Source organism: Rhinoraja longicauda, chromosome 37 (assembly GCF_053455715.1).
Source record: "Rhinoraja longicauda isolate Sanriku21f chromosome 37, sRhiLon1.1, whole genome shotgun sequence".
Classification (NCBI taxonomy): Eukaryota; Metazoa; Chordata; class Chondrichthyes; order Rajiformes; family Arhynchobatidae; genus Rhinoraja; species Rhinoraja longicauda.
The window spans coordinates 4,637,759-4,655,780 of record NC_135989.1 but is presented as its reverse complement, the minus strand read 5'-3'; positions in this window follow the sequence as shown (position 1 = coordinate 4,655,780).

Below are 18,022 nucleotides of genomic sequence, written 5' to 3'. Positions count from 1 at the left end.
AAATATCAGGTTGCAGAAAATGTTTTAAAAAACCCATTTAAAATAAATCAGTGGTTTCCACCCACATCCTGAAGATATGCAGCTTTGTAGGTTAAATGGCTTCTATAAATTGTCCCTAGTGTGCGTAAAATAGAGCATGCATGCGGGGTGATCGCTGGTTGGTGCAGACTCGATGGGCTGAAGGGCCTGTTTCCCCACTGTATCTCCAAGCTAAACTAAACTCGGACTTCCCCGACATGTCTCGGTAGACTCCAGGTGTCCCCCTAGGCGTTAGTGTTGGATTCAAGAGGTGGGACGGTTTGGAAGCTACAACTTTATGTAACTGCCTGAAGAAGAGTCTTGACCAGAAACGTCACCCATTCCTTCTCTCCCGAGATGCTGCCTGACCCGCTGAGTTACTCCAGCATTTTGTGAATAAACACCTTCGATTTGTACCAGCATCTGCAGTTATTTTCTTATTCTGACTGCCTGAAGAAGAGTCTTGACCAGAAACGTCACCCATTCCTTCTCTCCCGAGATGCTGCCTGACCCGCTGAGTTACTCCAGCTATTTGCGTGTGTACCTTCTGACCATTCTGTACAGTTGTCTACCCCTACACCAGTGCCCCCTGTTTTCCAGTCAATGTTCTCTCCTGATGGAAGCAGAAGCTAGGGATGTACCACCTGGTGCAAGGTTCAAGGGCAGAATCGATATTGAAGGGCCTACTGTGCTGGAGATGCAGAATAGACAATCGTGCCTGACACAATTGCCTGACAAATCTTTTACTTCCATCAGGACTGAGGTCGTGCAGGAAGTGTCTGATTTTATCAGATGAGCCTTCATCATCGACACTTTTGCAGATAATAATCTTCATTACAAAGGGGAAGTGCAGTTACCTTCTGATCAGATTTCTCCCTCCATGTCTCCAACCACTCTTCTACGGAAGCACTGCAATAAAAACACACTATTACATAGAAACATAGAAAATGATCACATTGAATGGCGGTGCTGGCTCGAAGGGCCGAATGGCCTACTCCTGCACCTATTTTCTATGTTTCTAAAATAGTTGCAGGAGTAGGCCATTCGGCCCTTCGAGCCAGCACCGCCATTCAATGTGATCATGGCTGATCATCCACAATCAGTACCCCGTTCCTGCCTTCTCCCCATACCCCCTGACTCCGCTAACCTTAAGAGCTCTATCTAGCTCTCTCTTGAATGCATTCAGAGAATTGGCCTCCAATGCCTTCTGAGGCAGAGAATTCCACAGATTCACAACTCTCTGACTGAAAAAGTTTTGCCTCATCTCCGTTCTAAATGGCCTACCCCTTATTCTTAAACTGTGGCCCCTGGTTCTGGACTCCCCCAACATTGGGAACATGTTTCCTGCCTCTAGCGTGTCCAACCCCTTAATAATAAGATCCCCTCTCATCCTTCTAAATTCCAGTGTATACAAGCCTAGTCGCTTACTAAACTAATCTAATCAAACCTAAACTAAATTAAACTAAACTAAACTAAACGAGGCTAATCTGCAGCAACAGGCTATCATTGGCTGGCATTTGACGATATAACTAGTGCCAGTTCGCCCACTGGGGACAATTTTTACATTTACCAAGCCAATTAACCTACAAACCTGCACGTCTTTGGAGTGTGGGAGGAAACCGAAGATCTCGGAGAAAACCCACACAGGTCACGGGGAGAACGTGCAAACTCCGTACAGACGGCGCCCGTAGTCAGGATCGAACCCGGGTCTCCGGCGCTATATTCGCTGTAAGGCAGCAACTCTACCGCTGCACCACCGTGCCGCCCTAGTTTAGCTTTGATTAGTTCATTGTCACACCCACCGAGGTACAGTGTAAAGCTTTTGTTGCGTGCTAACCAGTCAGCGGAAAGATTCCACATGATTACAATCAAGCCGTCCGCAGCCATCGTGATAAAGGGAATAACGTTCAGTGTACGTTTAAGTCCAGTGAGGTCTGATTAGTGAAAGTCCGAGGGTCTACCATAGTAGTTCAGCACTGCTCTCTGGTTGTGGTAGGATGGTTCAGTTGCCTGATAACAGCCGGGAAGAAACAGTCCCTGAATCTGGAGGTGTGCGTTTCCACACTTCTGTGCCTCTCAGAATGGTTCTATCATGACATTTAAGAAACACTATACGGGCGTGGACCCCGTGGGCCCAAACCTCTCCTGCGGGCCCGATTGCGCACGCGTGGACTGACGTCGAAAACGCAGCTCGTCCTTCCGGCGGTTGGGGAGAGGTGGGGGGGGGCATTTATTAAAGTTAGCAGCAGCTCGTCGGCTCAGCAGCCACCCCCCCCTCATTGGCCGCCACTCCCGTGTCACTCGGGCGGGTGCCATTGTGACGTCAACCGCGGCTGACGGCCATGGAAAAATGGAAAATGTCATTTTTAAACTTAAAAAATGTTGATAACTTTAAAAACAATACATCAATTTGAATGAAACCTTCCTCCAGCCCACCCCAGGACAATGGTGAGTAAGGTGGGGCCCCTCCTCTCCCCTCCCCTTCCCCTCCCCCCCCCACTCCATCCATCTCAACCCCTCTTATCCTCCCCCGTCCCTCCCTCCATCTCCCTCCCTCCCCTCCCTCCCTAATAGATAGATTTAAACTTTAAAATGTGAATAACTTCAAAAATTTGACACCAATTTCAATGAAACGTCTTCCATTAGCACCAAAAGGACGACGGTGAGTAAGGTGGGCCTAACATTGTCGCGCTATCGTGTACCGTTTTGGCTGTAGTTCAGGAACAAACAAACAAACAAACAAACAAACAAACAAATGAGAGTTTATATATACAGATATATAGATAGATGTAGACAGGTACATGGACAGGACAGGTTTGGAGTGATAGGGGCCAAACACAGGCAGGTGGGACTAGTGTAGCATGGGCAAGTTGGGCCGAAGGGCCTGTTTCCACGCTGTATCACTCTATGACACCATGAGGAGTGTAGACCAGAGTTTCGGTGAACATTTCCCACAGGAAAAAGTACATTCCATGGAAGAGGGAGTACATCTTATCACCAGCCACCGTGATCCAAGGTTACTCCGGCCTTCAGGGAAAGACAATGTCACAATCAGCCATCTGTGGAAGAACTGAAAGTCCCGCTCTCGTCTATAAATATATGTTTTTTGAGACAAAATAAAATTGTGTTTTTCAAAAACAGGAGGAACGCAAGCGACGGGTTCATTAGGGTTGCCAACTGTCCCGTATTAGCCGGGACATCCCATATATTGGGCTAAATTGGTTTGTCCCGTACGGGACCGCCCTTGTCCCAAATTAGGCCTGGGGGGCGCTGTAGGCCCGGACACTAGGCCCGGACACTGTAGGCCCGGACACTGTAGGCCCGGACACTGTAGCCCCGGACACTGTAGGCCCGGACACTGTAGGCCCGGACACTGTAGGCCCGGACACTGTAGGCCCGGACACTGTAGGCCCGGACACTGTAGGCCCGGACACTGTCGGCCATGGCTGATCTATCTCTCCCTCCCAACCCCATTCTCCTGCCTTCTCCCCATAACCCCTGACACCCGTACTAATCAAGAATCTATCTATCTCTGCCTTAAAAATATCCATTGACTTGTGGCCTCCACAGCCGTCTGTGGCAAAGAATTCCACAGACCGGAGGTAATCAGAGGAAGTCTGTACGGAGTTTGTACGTTCTCCCCGTGACCTGCGTGGGTCTTCTCCGAGATCTTTGGTTTCCTCCCACACTCCAATGACGTGCAGGTTTGCAGGTGAATTGGCTTGGTATGAATGTAAATTGTCCCTAGTGGGTGTAGGATGGTGTTAGTGTGCGGGGACCGCTGATCGGCACGGACTCGGTGGGCCGAAGGGCCTGTTTCCGCGCTGTATCTCTAAAAGAGGGAATTAAACTAAAGAGGGCGTGGGATCTTGTCCAAGAATCACAGGAAGTTTGCGGACAAGGGAAGAACAGTCGGGTGTTGGTCCTTTCTGCGCTGTATCTCCAAACTAAACTAAACTGAAGTGACCTGGTCTGATCCAGTATCTGAGGGTGGAACCAACACCCGTTCTAAGAGAAAGAGGATGTAAGGCTTGGACCCAACTGGTGGCAACAAGTAATTAGTGGCCCCTGTTGACCAAGGGGTGGTGGATCTGCCCAGAAGATCCATGCCATCCCCAAGATCTGGACCAAAGAGTCATAGAGTCAAACAACATGGAAACCGGTCCTTCAGCCCAACTTGTCCATGTCAACCAACATGCCCCATCTATGCTAGTCCCACCTGCCCGCGTTTGGCCCATATCCCTCTAAACCTCGATGTAGGCCATCAGGAGAGGGAAGGGGGTTAATGGCTCCAGCATCTTCAAGGCCGGCTGCAGGAGGTTCCCCGGGACACAGAGGGTATCCGGGCGGGCGAGGAGGGGGACGCGGGTTGGCGATAGGGTTGCCAACTGTCCCATGTTAGCCGGGACATCCCGTATTTTGTGCTAAATTGGTTTGTCCCGTACGGGACCGCCATTGTCCCGTATTAGGCCTGGGGGGGGGGGGGGGGGAGGGCGCTGTAGGCCCGGACACTGTTGGCCCGGACACTGTTGGCCCGGACACTGTAGGCCCGGACACTGTAGGCCCGGACACTGTAGGCCCGGACACTGTAGGCCCGGACACTGTAGGCCCAGACACTGTTGGCCCGGACACTGTAGGCCAGGACAGTGTAGGCCCGAACACTGTAGGCCCGGACACTGTAGGCCCGGACACTGTAGGCCAGGACAGTGTAGGCCAAGACAGTGTAGGCCCGGACACTGTAGGCCCGGACACTGTTGGCCCGGACAGTGTAGGCCAGGACAGTGTAGGCCCGGACATTGTAGGCCCGGATACTGTTGGCCCGGACAGTGTAGGCCCGGACAGTGTAGGCCCGGACAGTGTAGGCTCAGACAGTGTAGGCCCGGACAGTGTAGGCCTGGACACTGTAGGCCTGGACACTGTAGGCCCGGACACTGTAGGCTGGATGGAACCCGTGTCTACGGCGCTGCATTCGCTGTAAGGCAGCAACTCTACCGCTGCGCCACCGTGGGTGTATGGAACAAGCTGCCAGACGAGGTAGTTGAGGCAGGGACTATCCCAACCTTTAAGAAATGTAGGCAGGTACATGGATTGGACAAGTTTGGAGGGAGATGGACCAAGTGCAAGCAGGTGGGACATGTTGGCTGGCGTGGGCACGTTGTGCTGGAGGGCCTGTTTCCCCACTGTATCACCCAATGACTCGATGACTCTAACTGAGTCTGAGGATCCACCTTTGCGTTACCGGCCTAGTTGCTTCCCTTGTTTGTCTGCATGATGAGGTGAGAGTTCGAGCACATCCACAGAGGATCGCTTATGAAACCCAGCAGCCTGGCAGCGTTCCTCAGGGGAGCTGGGGAAGTCCCAGCCGCCCTGAGCAATGGGTATTTCCAACCAGCGCCACTGCCACTAATCCTCACGGGACCCTTGCAGGCTGGGGAACTTGCTAACTTGCCCTCGGCTTCCGCAGAGTCTGCATCCCCTCACTGAAAGCACCTCCCTGTCCTCAGGCAATGAAATGCAAGCTCTTCCTTCCATCCAGTTCACCTTTTCTTCCCTGTTCCACAAAGGTTCATAGAAACATAGAAAATAGGTGCACGAAAAGGTCATTTGGCCCTTCGAGCCAGCACCGCCATTCACTGTGATCATGGCTGATCATCCACAATCAATAACCCGTGCCTGCCTTCTCCCCACATCCCTTGATTCCACGAGCCCCTGGAGCTCTATCTAACTCTCTTTTAAATTCATCCAGCGAATTGACCTCCACTGCCCTCTGTGGAAGAGAATTCCACGAATTTGGAAACTCTGGGTGAAAAAGTTCCTTCTCACCTCAGTTTTAAATGGCCTCCCCTTTATTCTTAGACTGTGGCCCCTGGTTCTGGACTCCCCCAACATTGGGAACATTTTTCCTGCATCTAGCTTGTCCAGTCCTTTAATAATTTTATATGTTTCTATAAGATCCCCTCTCACCCTTCTAAATTCCAGTGAATACAAGCCCAGTCTTTCCAATCTTTCCTCTGTTGGAGATGTGAATCCAATGGTCAATGGTTCAATGGTCAATGGTCAATGGTTCAATGGTCAAAGGTTCAATGGTCAATGGTCAATGGTTAATGGTTCAATGGTCAATAGTTCAATGGTCAATGGTTCAATGGTCAATAGTCAATGGTTCAATGGTCAATGGTTCAATGGTCAATGGTTCAATGGTCAATGGTTCAATGGTCAATGGTTCAATGGTCAATAGTTCAATGGTCAATGGTTCAATGGTCAATGGTTCAATGGTCAATGGTTCAATGGTGAATAGTTCAATGGTCAATGGTCAATGGTCAATGCTTCAATGGTCAATGGTCAATGGTTCAATGGTCAATGAACAATGATCAATGGTTCAATGGTCAATGGTTCAGTGGTCAATGGTTCAATGGTTCAATGGTCAATGGTCAATGGTTCAATGGTCACTGATTCAGTGGTCAATGGTCAATGATCAATGAACAATGGTCAATGGTCAATGGTTCAATGGTCAATGGATTAATGGTCAATGGTTCAATGGTCAATGGTTCAATGGTCAATGGTTCAATGGTCAATGGTTCAATGGTTCAATGGTCAATGGTTCAATGGTCAATGGTTCAATGGTCAATGGTTCAATGGTCAATGGTCAATCGTTCAATGATCAATGGTTCAATGGTCAATGGTTCACTGGTTCAATAGTCAATGGTTCTTTATTATTACATGTCCCAAGGTACGGTGAAATTTAATTTTTGCACACAGATCAGTAAGATTATTGCCCCACACTAGTCCAATCCCCAGTGAAGTACATAATGGGAAGAGACCGGCGCACTCAGAGGAAGCCCACACGATCACAGGGAGAACATGCAAACTCTTCACACAGACAGCGACCGAGCTCGGAATGGAACCAGGGTCGGTGACATTGTGAGGCAGCAGCTTGATCCGCTGCGCGTGGTGCCACCGTTCTTGGTGAGCGTTATGTGGAAGAGGGGATGTGGGACCAGGAGCGAGTTCGAGGTGGGGGTTTTACTGAAACTAGTAGAAGAGCAGCGCGGTGGCGCAGCGGTAGAGTTGCCGCCTTACAGCGCTTGCAGCGCCGGAGACCCGTGTTCCATCCCCACTACGGGCGCCGTCTGTACGGAGTTTGTACGTTCTCCCCGTGACCTGCGTGGGTTTTCTCCGAGATCTTCGGTTTCCTCTGCCCTCGCAGCTGCGGCTTGCCTGCAGTCCGTCTGTCTTTTGTGTTTTTTGTTGTTTTTGTATGAATTGTAGTTTTAATATGGTGTAGTGTTTGTATGTTATGTGGGGGGGGGGGGGGGGAGGGGGTGGGAGGGAACGGGAACTGTAAAAAAAATTCTCTCCCGAACGGAGACGCGACCTTTGTTTCTGTGCCGTGTCTCCGTTCCCGTTGCGGCCTCCCACCGGCCATGCACCAGGGACCACCTGGGGCTCTGGTTTGCAGAGCCCGCGGCCCGGACTCACCACCTGCGGCGCTGGCTGCCTGCGGATGCTGCGGGAGCGGCTGCGACTCGTCTCCGGAGGCTCCGGCGCGGGCCGCGTGGACGTCGGAAGCCCGCAGGCCCCTGGGTGGGGGCCGACATCGGGAGCTCCGGCAGCGGCAGAGGCAGCGTGTTCGCCCGCCCCGAATCGCGGGGCTTGGGTCGGCCCGCCGCGGACCTTTCACCGTCCGTCGCGGCCTGGAATAGGCCGTGGACCTTTCACCGTCCGGCGCGGCGCTCCAATGTCGGGAGCCCCGACCGCCCCGACGTGGCAAGTTCAACAGCCTGACCTCGGGAGAAGACGGCAGGGAAGAGAAAATACATTTTGGCCTTCCATCACAGTGAGAAGGGACTGGAGGAGACTCACTGTGATGGATGTTTCTTTTGTTTGGTGTTAGTGTATGATTGAATGTGTTATTGCATTTTTATTGATTATTCTTATTGGTCTTAGTGTTTCAACTGCGGGTAATCTTTCATTTCACTACACATTTATATGTATGTGACAAATAAACGACTATTGACTATTGACTCCAAAGACGTACAGGTGTGTAGGTTAATTGGCTTGGTAAATGTAAAATTGTCCCTCGTGGTTGTAGGATAGTGTTAGTGTGCGGGGATCGCTGGTCGGCGCGGACACGGTGTGCTGAAAGGCCTGTTTCCGCGCTGTATCTCTAAACTAAACTAAACTAAATCTTTCCCCTCATGTTTCCTGTTGTGGCCGAGACCCACAGCGGTTTTACTCAGTAATTTTGTGGATTAGCTCACCCCCTTCTTTGATATAGCTTTGTGTGGTTTCCTTCTTCATAGAAACATAGAAAATAGGTGCAGGAGTTGGCCAGTTGGCCCTTCGAGCCTGCACCGCCATTCAATATGATCATGGCTGATCATCTAAAATCATTATCCCGTTCCTGCTTTCTCCCCACATCCCTTGATTCCGTTAGCCCGAAGAGCTAAATCTAACTCTCTCTTTAAAACATCCAGTGAATTGTCCTCCACTGCCTTCTGTGGCAGAGAATTCCACAGATTCACAACTCTCTGGGTGAAAAGGTTTTTCCTCATCTCAGTCCTAAATGGCCTCCCCTTATTCTTAAACTGTGGCCCCTGGTTCTGAGCTCCCCCAACATGGGGAAATTTAATCTGAAACAAAATTCTGCTTCTGGGGCTTTGTGGTTGGAGCTGCTCAAAATCTTCACCAGGACTGAGTTTGTCCACGAGAGCTGAGATAGGTCTGGCCAGCAGTAGGGCGTAGAGACGGGAGAGAGGGAACGTGAGACTGAGCGAGAGAGAGAAAGATTGGAGAGAGGGAGTGAAAGACTGAGGAGTGAGTGACTGAGAGGGGGATAGAGAGACTGAGAGACGCGAGGGGGAGAGGGAACGAGAGATTGGAGAGAGGAGGGAGAAACTGGAGAGAGAGAGAGAGAGAGAGAGAGAGAGAGAGAAATTGGAGTGAGTGAACGAGAGAGTGGAGATGGAGAGTAAGCAACTGAGACACGGAGAGAGAGACTGAGAGAGGAGTGAAAGATTAGAGAGATGGAGAATGAGAGAATGTGAGAGAGGCAACGAGAGACCTGAGAGAGAGGGAGTGAGAAAATGAGTGAGAGATAGGAGAGAGGGTGTAGGAGACCAGAGAGAGGAGGATTAGAACAGAAATAAACAGCTGGAGACAAAATGTCTGGGCAGGATGGTGAAAAGGGGCAAGATCAGTTTAGTTTAGTTTAGTTTAGTTTAGTTTAGTTTAGTTTAGTTTAGTTTAGATGCACAGCATAGATACACGCCCTTCAGCCCACCGAGTCCACACCGACCAGCGATACCCGTTCACACTAGTTCTATGTTGTCCCACTTTCTCATCCACTCCCTGCACACTGGGGGCGATTTACAGAGGACCAATTAACTTACAAACCTGCACGTCTTTGGGAGTGTGGGAGGAAACCGGAGCACCCGGGGAGAACGTACAAACTCCGTACAGACAGCGCCCGTAGTCGGGATGGAACCCGGGTCTCTGGCGCCGTGAGGCAGCAACTCTACCGCCGCGCCACCGTGCCGCCCAGTTCTCCACCCCAGCTCTGCACTGCCCTCCACCTGTGGTCTCAGACACTGCCCAGTGGAGGCCGGTGTCCGTACGGGAGAGCCCGGCCCCTCACTGGGCCTGTTGTTGCCCTCGGCAACCGGCAGCCTGAGACTCCCTCCATGCCAGAGCTGGCCACTGGCCCATCACCCTCATTAACTCAGCATTCCCTCTCTCCACCTCTCTCCACAGATGCTGCCCGACCTGCTGTGTTTCTCTTTTAGTTTAGCTTAGTTTAATTTAGTTCAGTTTAGTTTAGCTTAGTTTAGTTAGGCTTAGCTCAGCTTAGTTTAGATTAGTTTAGTTTAGTTCAATTCAGTTAGCCTAGTTTAGATTAGTTTAGCTAAGTTTAGTTTAGTTTAGATTAGTTTAGTTTAATTTAGTTTAAATTAGTTTTGTTTAGCCTAGTTTAGATTAGTTTAGTTTAGCCTAGTTTAGATTAGTTTAGTTTAGCCTAGTTTAGATTAGTTTAGTTTAATTTAGTTTAGTTTAATTTAGTTTAAATTAGTTTAGTTTAGATTCGTTTTGTTTAGCCTAGTTTAGATTAATTTAGTTTAGCTCAGCTTAATTTAGCATAGCTTTTTAGTTTAGTTCAGTTTATTGTCACGAGATACAGTGAAAAGCTTTTTTGTTGCGTGCTAACCAGTCAGCGGAAAGACTGTACATGATTACAATCGAGCCGTCCACAGTGTACAGATACAGGACAAAGGGAATAACGTTTAGTGCAAGATAAAGTCCCATTAAAGATCGTCCGAGAGTCTCCAATGAGGGAGATACTACCTCTGGACCACTCTCTGGTTGTGGTAGGATGGTTCAGTTGCCTGATAACAGCCGAGAAGAAACTGTCCCTGAATCTGGAGGTGTGCGTTTTCACACTTCTGCACCTTTATAAGTCCATACCTTCATTAGTGATAGGATCAGAATTAGGCCATTTGGCCCATCGAGTCCACTCTATCATTCAATCATGGTTGATCTATCTTTCCTTTTGCCCGATGGGAGAGGGGAGAAGAGGGAGTGACCGGGGCTGAGACTGGTCCTTGATAATGCTGCTGGCCTTGCCGAGGCAGCGCGAGGTGTAGATGGAGTCAATGCAAGGGAGGTTTAGAGATACAGCACGGAAACAGGCCCTTCGGCCCACCGGGTCCACACCAACCAGCGATCCCCGCACATTAACACTATCCCACACACACCAAGGACAATTTTTACATTTACCAAGCCAATTAACCTACAAACCTGTACGTCTTTGGAGTGTGGGAGGAAACCGAAGATCTCGGAGAAAACCCACGCAGGTCACGGGGAGAACGTACAAACTCCGTACAGACGGCGCCCGTAGTTGGGATGGAACCCAGGTCTCCGGCTCTGCATTCGCTGTAAGGCGGCAACTCTACCGCTGCGCCACCGTGACCGCCCAGGTGGTTTGTGTGATGGTGTGAAGCCTGAAGGTTGTCTTGATCTTGGTCCGTGGATTGTTTAGTTTGTTGAGGAATTGCAGCCAGAGTCATTGAATTATTAAATTGAATCATTGAGAGAACGTGTTCTTGGGAAACAGGTTGTTTTGGCAAAATGGATAAGGCGCTGGAACCAAGCAAGGGTGCCGGGAAATCTGTGATGGTCCTGTATTTAGGAAAGCAAGGAGCGATTAGGGATCGTCAGCATAGCGTAGGGTTGCCAACTGTCCCGTATTAGCCGGGATATCCCGTATATTGGGCAAAATTAGTTTGTCCTGTAAGGGACCGCCCTTGTCCCGTGTTAGGCCCAGGGGCCGCTGTAAGCCCGGGGGACAGTGTAGGCCCGGAGGCCCTGATGATGCCTAACGGAGATTGCATAGCAACCCATCTCCCGGCCCGGGCAGTGGGACAGGCAGCTGGAGTGAAGGAATGGGTGACATTTTGGGTCAAGACTAGGGTTGCCAACTGTCCCCTATTAGTTGGGACATCCCGTATTTTGGTGTAATTTGGTTTATCCCGTACGGGACCACCCTTGTCCTGTATTAGGCCTGGGGGGCGCTGTAGGCCCGGATGCTGTAGGCCTGGACACTGTAGGCCCGGACCCTGTAGGCTGCAACACTGTAGGCCCGGACAGCGTAGGTCTGGACAGTGTAGGCCTGGAAGCCTGGGCGCCGCCTAACGGAGGTTGCGTAGCAACCAACCTCCCGGCCCAGGCGGCCGCCATTGGTGGAGCGGGAGCACGTGGCCGTTGGCTGGGTGAGATCACGTGGAGCGCCTTGACCCTTATTTGGGAGTGAGATAGTTGGCACCCGTAGTCGAGACCCTTCTTCAGACTAAACTGAACAGTAATGTGTCTGAATGTGGTAGACCCATAGACCTGTGTGTGCCTGTTACACTCACAGCTGTCTTCCTTGTTCAGAGTTGCAGCACCCTGGGCTCTGGAGGTGGTTTTGATGGTGGGTTTCAGTGACGTGCACTCTCCCACACTCTCTGGCTCCAAGGCACAACCGCCCCCGAGCCCAGACACCTGTTGCCAGACGAACCTGCGGCTCAGTAACGGCAGCAAGCATCACCTGCGCTGAGATAGCCACCATGCTCATCCCCTCACTCAGCGAGAGCAGGCTGTGGCCGGTCTTTTGTTTAATCAAAAATATTTATTCAAATGTGAAAATAATATATACAACACAATAAAACCAAAGCAGAACCCGCCGCCATTACACGAGACAAACAATAAACTATGATACAACTATCTTACACTCCTTGTCCAGGATGCATTCCCCACCCCCAGCGGTACCGGAAACCCCCAGGGTGCCCGTGGACAGTGCGTGGTCCCTCTCTAACCCCACCCGGGCACGGACAGACGTAACCCCGGAAACGGGGCGGGCAGCCGGCTCAGGCAGAGGCCTCTTGCGCCTAGCGCCGTGACTCGCAGACGGCCATCTTGGCCAGGCCCAGGAGCAGCCCGACCAGGACATCCTTGGCCCCCCCACCCTCTCCCCCACGCACACGGTGGCCAAAGATGGGGACGGTGGGTGAGAAGCCACCATCCTAGCGGGAAGCGCGATGTCTCTGTTCACCAGAGTCGTGTTCACCACCAGGCACAGCAATCCAATGAGACACTGTTTTAAAAATTAAAATTTTAAATTTAACAGATCAAATAAATAGATTGAAATTTTTTATTTTTCCCACGTGATCTCACCCAACCAGCGGCCACGTGCTCCCGCTCCACTAATGGCGGCCGCCCAGGCCGGGAGGCGGGTTGCTACGCAACCTCCGTTAGGCGAACATACTCGGCCCCGCTCCCCGAACAAACTCTGTTAGCCTACACTGTCCGGGTCTACAGCGGCCCCCGGGCCTACAGTGTCCGGGCCAACAGCCCCCCCTGGGCCAACAATGTTCGGGCCTACAGCGGTCCCCGGGCCTACAGTGTCCGGGCCTACAGCGGTCCCCGGGCCTACAGTGTCCGGGCCTACAGCGCCCCCCCGGGCCTACAGTGTCCGGGCCTACAGCGCCCCTTGGGCCAACAATGTCCGGGCCTACAGCGCCCCCCCGGGCCTACAGTGTCCGGGCCTACAGCCCCCCCTGGGCCAACAATGTCCGGGCCTACAGCGGTCCCTGGGCCTACAGTGTCCGGGTCTACAGCGGTCCCCGGGCCTACAGTGTCCGGGCCTACAGCCCCCCCTGGGCCAACAATGTTCGGGCCTACAGCGGTCCCCGGGCCTACAGTGTCCGGGCCTACAGCCCCCCCTGGGCCAACAATGTTCGGGCCTACAGCGCCCCCCCGGGCCAACAATGTTCGGGCCTACAGCGGTCCCCGGGCCTACAGTGTCCGGGCCTACAGCGCCCCCCCGGGCCTACAGTGTCCGGGCCTACAGCGCCCCTTGGGCCTAATACGGGACAAAGGTGGTCCCTTATGGGACAAACCAATTTAGTTCAAAATACGGGATGTCCCGGCTAATACGGGACAGTTGGCAACCCTATGGGAGGGCAGGGGCCAGTGTGAGAGTGAACCGGGGTCTTGCCAAAGGCTGAAGGTGGGCGAGGAGAAGGACGATGCTTCAGGCGATGATCCGGACAGAGGCGACGGCTGGAGGCCCTGCAGCAGCCTGGGGGTCGCCTGGATCACGGCCCGCTCCAGGAGACTGAGCACGGGACCTTGGAAACTGCGCCAAAACATGATGACTCTTGCCTGCGGTCTCAGTGGACTATTTCTATGCACTTTGTACTTAGAGATATGGGGGAAAAGCAGGAATGGGGTACTGATTGAGAATGATCAGCCAAGATCATATTGAATGGCGGTGCTGGCTCGAAGGGCCGAATGACCTACTCCTGCATCTATTGTCTATGTTTATATGTTTCTAATTGACGATTGTGCTTAGGTAGAGCAATACTTGACTGAACTGTACACAAAAAAAATAATTTCACTGTATGTCTGTTTATGTTACAATAAAGAATCACTGATGTGTCTGTGGTTTAACTGTCGCCTTGTTTCCAAGAATGAAATGGAGCAGGTGGCATTTTGTCATCTGTCGTTATAATCTTCAACAGCTTATACTTAACTCAAGGAACAAATGAGATTAAAGAAAGTGGTGAACACTGCCTGGTCCATCATGGGTACTGACCATCAAAGGGATCTACAGGAGTGGCTGCCTCGAAAAGGCAGCTGGCATCATCAGAGACCCACACCACCCTGCCCACACTCTCATTACACTCCTACAACCGGGAAGAAGATACAGGAGCCTGAAAACTGTAAAGTCCAGGTTCAGGAACAGTTTCTTCCCTACAACCATCATGCTCTTGAACACGACACTTAGGGTTGCCAACTGTCCCGTATCAGCCGGGACATCCCGTATTTTGGGTAAGTTTGTTTATCCCGTAAGGGACCGCCCTTGTCCCGTATTAGGCCCGGGGGGCGCTGTAGGCCCGGACACTGTAGGCCTGGACACTGTAGGCCTGGACACTGTAGGCCTGGGGGCCGCTGTAGGCCTGGACAGTGTAGGCTCACGGAGTGTGTTCGCCTAACGGAGGTCGCGTAGGCCCGGACACTGTAGGTCCGCACACTGTAGGTCTGGACAGTGTAGAAGGGAAAAAACTGCAGATGCTGATTAAAATCTGTGTCTACCTTCCGGATACTGTAGGTCTAGACACTGTAGGCCCGGACAGTGTAGGTCCAGACAGTGTAGGCCTGGACAGTGTAGGTCCGGAGGCCCGGGCGCCGACTAACGGAGGTTGCATAGCAACCCACTTCCCAGCCCGGGGCGGCCGCCATTGGTGGGGCGGAAGCACGTGGCCGCTGGCTGGGCGAGATCACATGGGCCGCGGGGTGGTGACGTCAACCTTTGTCCCTTATTTGGGAGTGAGGAAGTTGGCAACCCTAACTACACTGCAGCACAGTGGTGGCTTGCAGCGCCAGAGACCTGGGTTCGATCCTGACTACGGGTGCTGTCTGTGCGGAGTTTGTACGTTCTCCCCGTGACCTGCGTGGTTAGATGGTGGACAGGCACCACTCAATCATGGCTGATCTATCTCTCCTTCCCCATGCCTTCTCCCCATAACCCTGGACACCCTCACTAATCAAAAACCTCTCAATCACTGCTTTAAAAGTACCCAAAGACTATCTATGAGTTTTGGGTTTACAGGCCTGTTGTGGTACTGCACGTAAGAATGTTGTTGCTCCATTGGTGGTACATATGACAATGGCGCGTTCTTGATTCTTGAAGAGCACACTCGTTGCTGGTTTGCTGCTGGAGATGTGGACATCAGGAGCAAGGACAGCATTGAGTGTTCGTCCCTCGGTGGTCCTGAGAAGGACGGCACGGTGGCACGGCGGTAGAGTTGCTGCCTCACAGCGCCAGAGACCCGGGTTCCATCCCGACTACGGGCGCTGTCTGTACAGAGTTTGTACGTTCTACCCGTGACCTGCGTGGGTTTTCTCCGAGATCTTCGGATTCCTCCCACACTCCAAAGACGTGCAGGTTTGTACGTTAATTGGCTTGGGTATAAATGTAAATTGTTCCCTAGTGTGTTAGTGTGCGGTGATCGCTGGTCGGCGTGGACCTGGTGGGCCGAAGGGCCTGTTTCCGCGCTATATCTCTAAACTAAACTAAACTAATCAGTAGAGCTCTGTCTCCATCATCTCTTCATTCTGGATTTCCACCATGGGATCTCGTCTTTCCTCCCTTTGGTGGCACAGTGGCGCCTTTGATAGACTCACTGCCTCACAGTTAGTGTTGCCAACTATCTCACTCCCAAATAAGGGACAAGGTGACGTCACCGCCACACGCCCCATGTAACCTCACCCAGCCAGCGGCCACGTGCTCCCACTCCACTAATGGCGGCCGCCCCGGGCTGGGAAGCGGGTTGCTATGCAACCTCCGTTAGTCGGTGCCCGGGCCTCCGGACCTACAGTGTCCAGGCCTACAGTGTCCAGGCCTACAGTGTCCGGGCCTACAGTGTCTGGGCCTACAGTGTCCGGGCCTCCAGTGTCCGGGCCTACAGTGTCCGGGCCTACAGTGTCCGGACCTACAGTGTCCGGGCCTACAGTGTCCGGGCCTACAGTGTCCGGGCCTACAGTGTCCGGGCCTACAGTGTCCGGGCCTACAGTTGTTATACTTCGTGGTCCGGTACCTGTTGTACCTTTAGTGACTCTGGACGGACCACAAGTACACTTGTATAAAAGGTTACATTGCTGGAGCTCAACCAGCCATACAAAGTAGTTCTTGGATACACAAAGTAGTCCCAGCAATATCACAACATCCCCCTTGTCTTATATATTACAACATCCCACTTGTCTTATATAAAATTGTTTTCTTTACCATTCGAGGGCTAAAATATATTTAACAAACAAAACCAAAACACCATTGCTTTTTGCATAAAAACCAATAGCACAACTAATCACAATTAAACACAGTTGCTTTTTTCGCCATCATGGTGGTCACTCCTCTGTGGACCCTCTGTGGTCACTCACTCCGTGTGGTCACTCACTCCGTGTGGTCACTCACTCTGGGTGGTCACTCACTCCGGGTGGTCACTCACTCCGTGTGGTCACTCACTCCGTGTGGTCACTCACTCCGTGTGGTCACTCACTCCGTGTGGTCACTCACTCCGTGTGGTCACTCACTCTGGGTGGTCACTCACTCTGGGTGGTCACTCACTCCGTGTGGTCACTCACTCCGTGTGGTCACTCACTCTGGGTGGTCACTCACTCTGGGTGGTCACTCACTCCGTGTGGTCACTCACTCCGTGTGGTCACTCACTCTGGGTGGTCACTCACTCCGTGTGGTCACTCACTCCGTGTGGTCACTCATCTCCGGGTGGTCACTCATCTCCGTGTGGTCACTCACTCCGTGTGGTCACTCACTCCGTGTGGTCACTCATCTCCGGGTGGTCACTCATCTCCGTGTGGTCACTCACTCCGTGTGGTCACTCACTCCAGGTGGTCACTCACTCCGTGTGGTCACTCCACAGATATATACATTGATACAAAAGCATCAAATATAATACATTAAGCTTTCAGTACACAGATCACTGCACAGATCATTAAACACAAAATATTCATTTTGTTCCATATCTTCCCCTCAAGAAGACGTGCTGTGTAGATCAAACGTAGTGTAGGCTCTAGATGCTCCACCACCATGACTTGCCTGCCACTGTTGGCCTCCCACTGCTGGGCTCCCACTGCTGGGTTGGCACTGCTGGGCTGGCACTGCTGGGCTCCCACTGCTGGGCTGGCACTGCTGGGCTGGCACTGTTGGGCTGGCACTGTTGGGCTGGCACTGTTGGGCTGGCACTGTTGGGCTGGCACTGTTGGGCTGGCACTGTTGGTCTGGCACTGCTGGGTTGGCACTGCTGGGCTGGCACTGTTGGGCTGGCACTGTTGGGCTCCCACTGCTGGGCTCCCACTGCTGGGCTCCCACTGCTGGGCTGGCACTGCTGGGCTGCCACTGCTGGGCTGCCACTGCTGGGCTGGCACTGCTGGGCTGGCACTGCTGGGCTGGCACTGCTGGGCTGACAATGCTGTAATCGCGGTGCGATCGCGCCTCCTCTGCAGTGCGCGCTGGCCCCGCCCACAGGTGCTCCCGGCAGCTGCCGCTCAACTTTTCGAACGCGCTGCCGCTGCGCGCTGGCCCCGCCCATAGGTGCTCCCCGGCCCCGCCCACAGGTGCTCCCGGCAGCTGCCGCGCAATTCCAACGCGCTGCCGCTGCCTCGGGCCCAGGGCCGTCCCAACTCTACCGTCGACGCGCCTGGGTGAGTATGTAGTGCCTCGGCCTTTACCGGCCGCCGCACCTCCGCGGGTGGTCGGTCCCTCCGGTCGCCGCACACCTCCGTGGGTGTCGGGTCTCCCGGTCGCCTCCGGTCTCTCCCCCGCGAAGCAGTCGCAGGCTCCTAATCTCGGGCCTGCACACACCGCCCTCAGCAGCTCGCAGCGTCACGTCGGCAGCTCGCCGCTGACTACTGAGCAGGTAAGTATACCTACATATATTGGCCCCTTACCGAG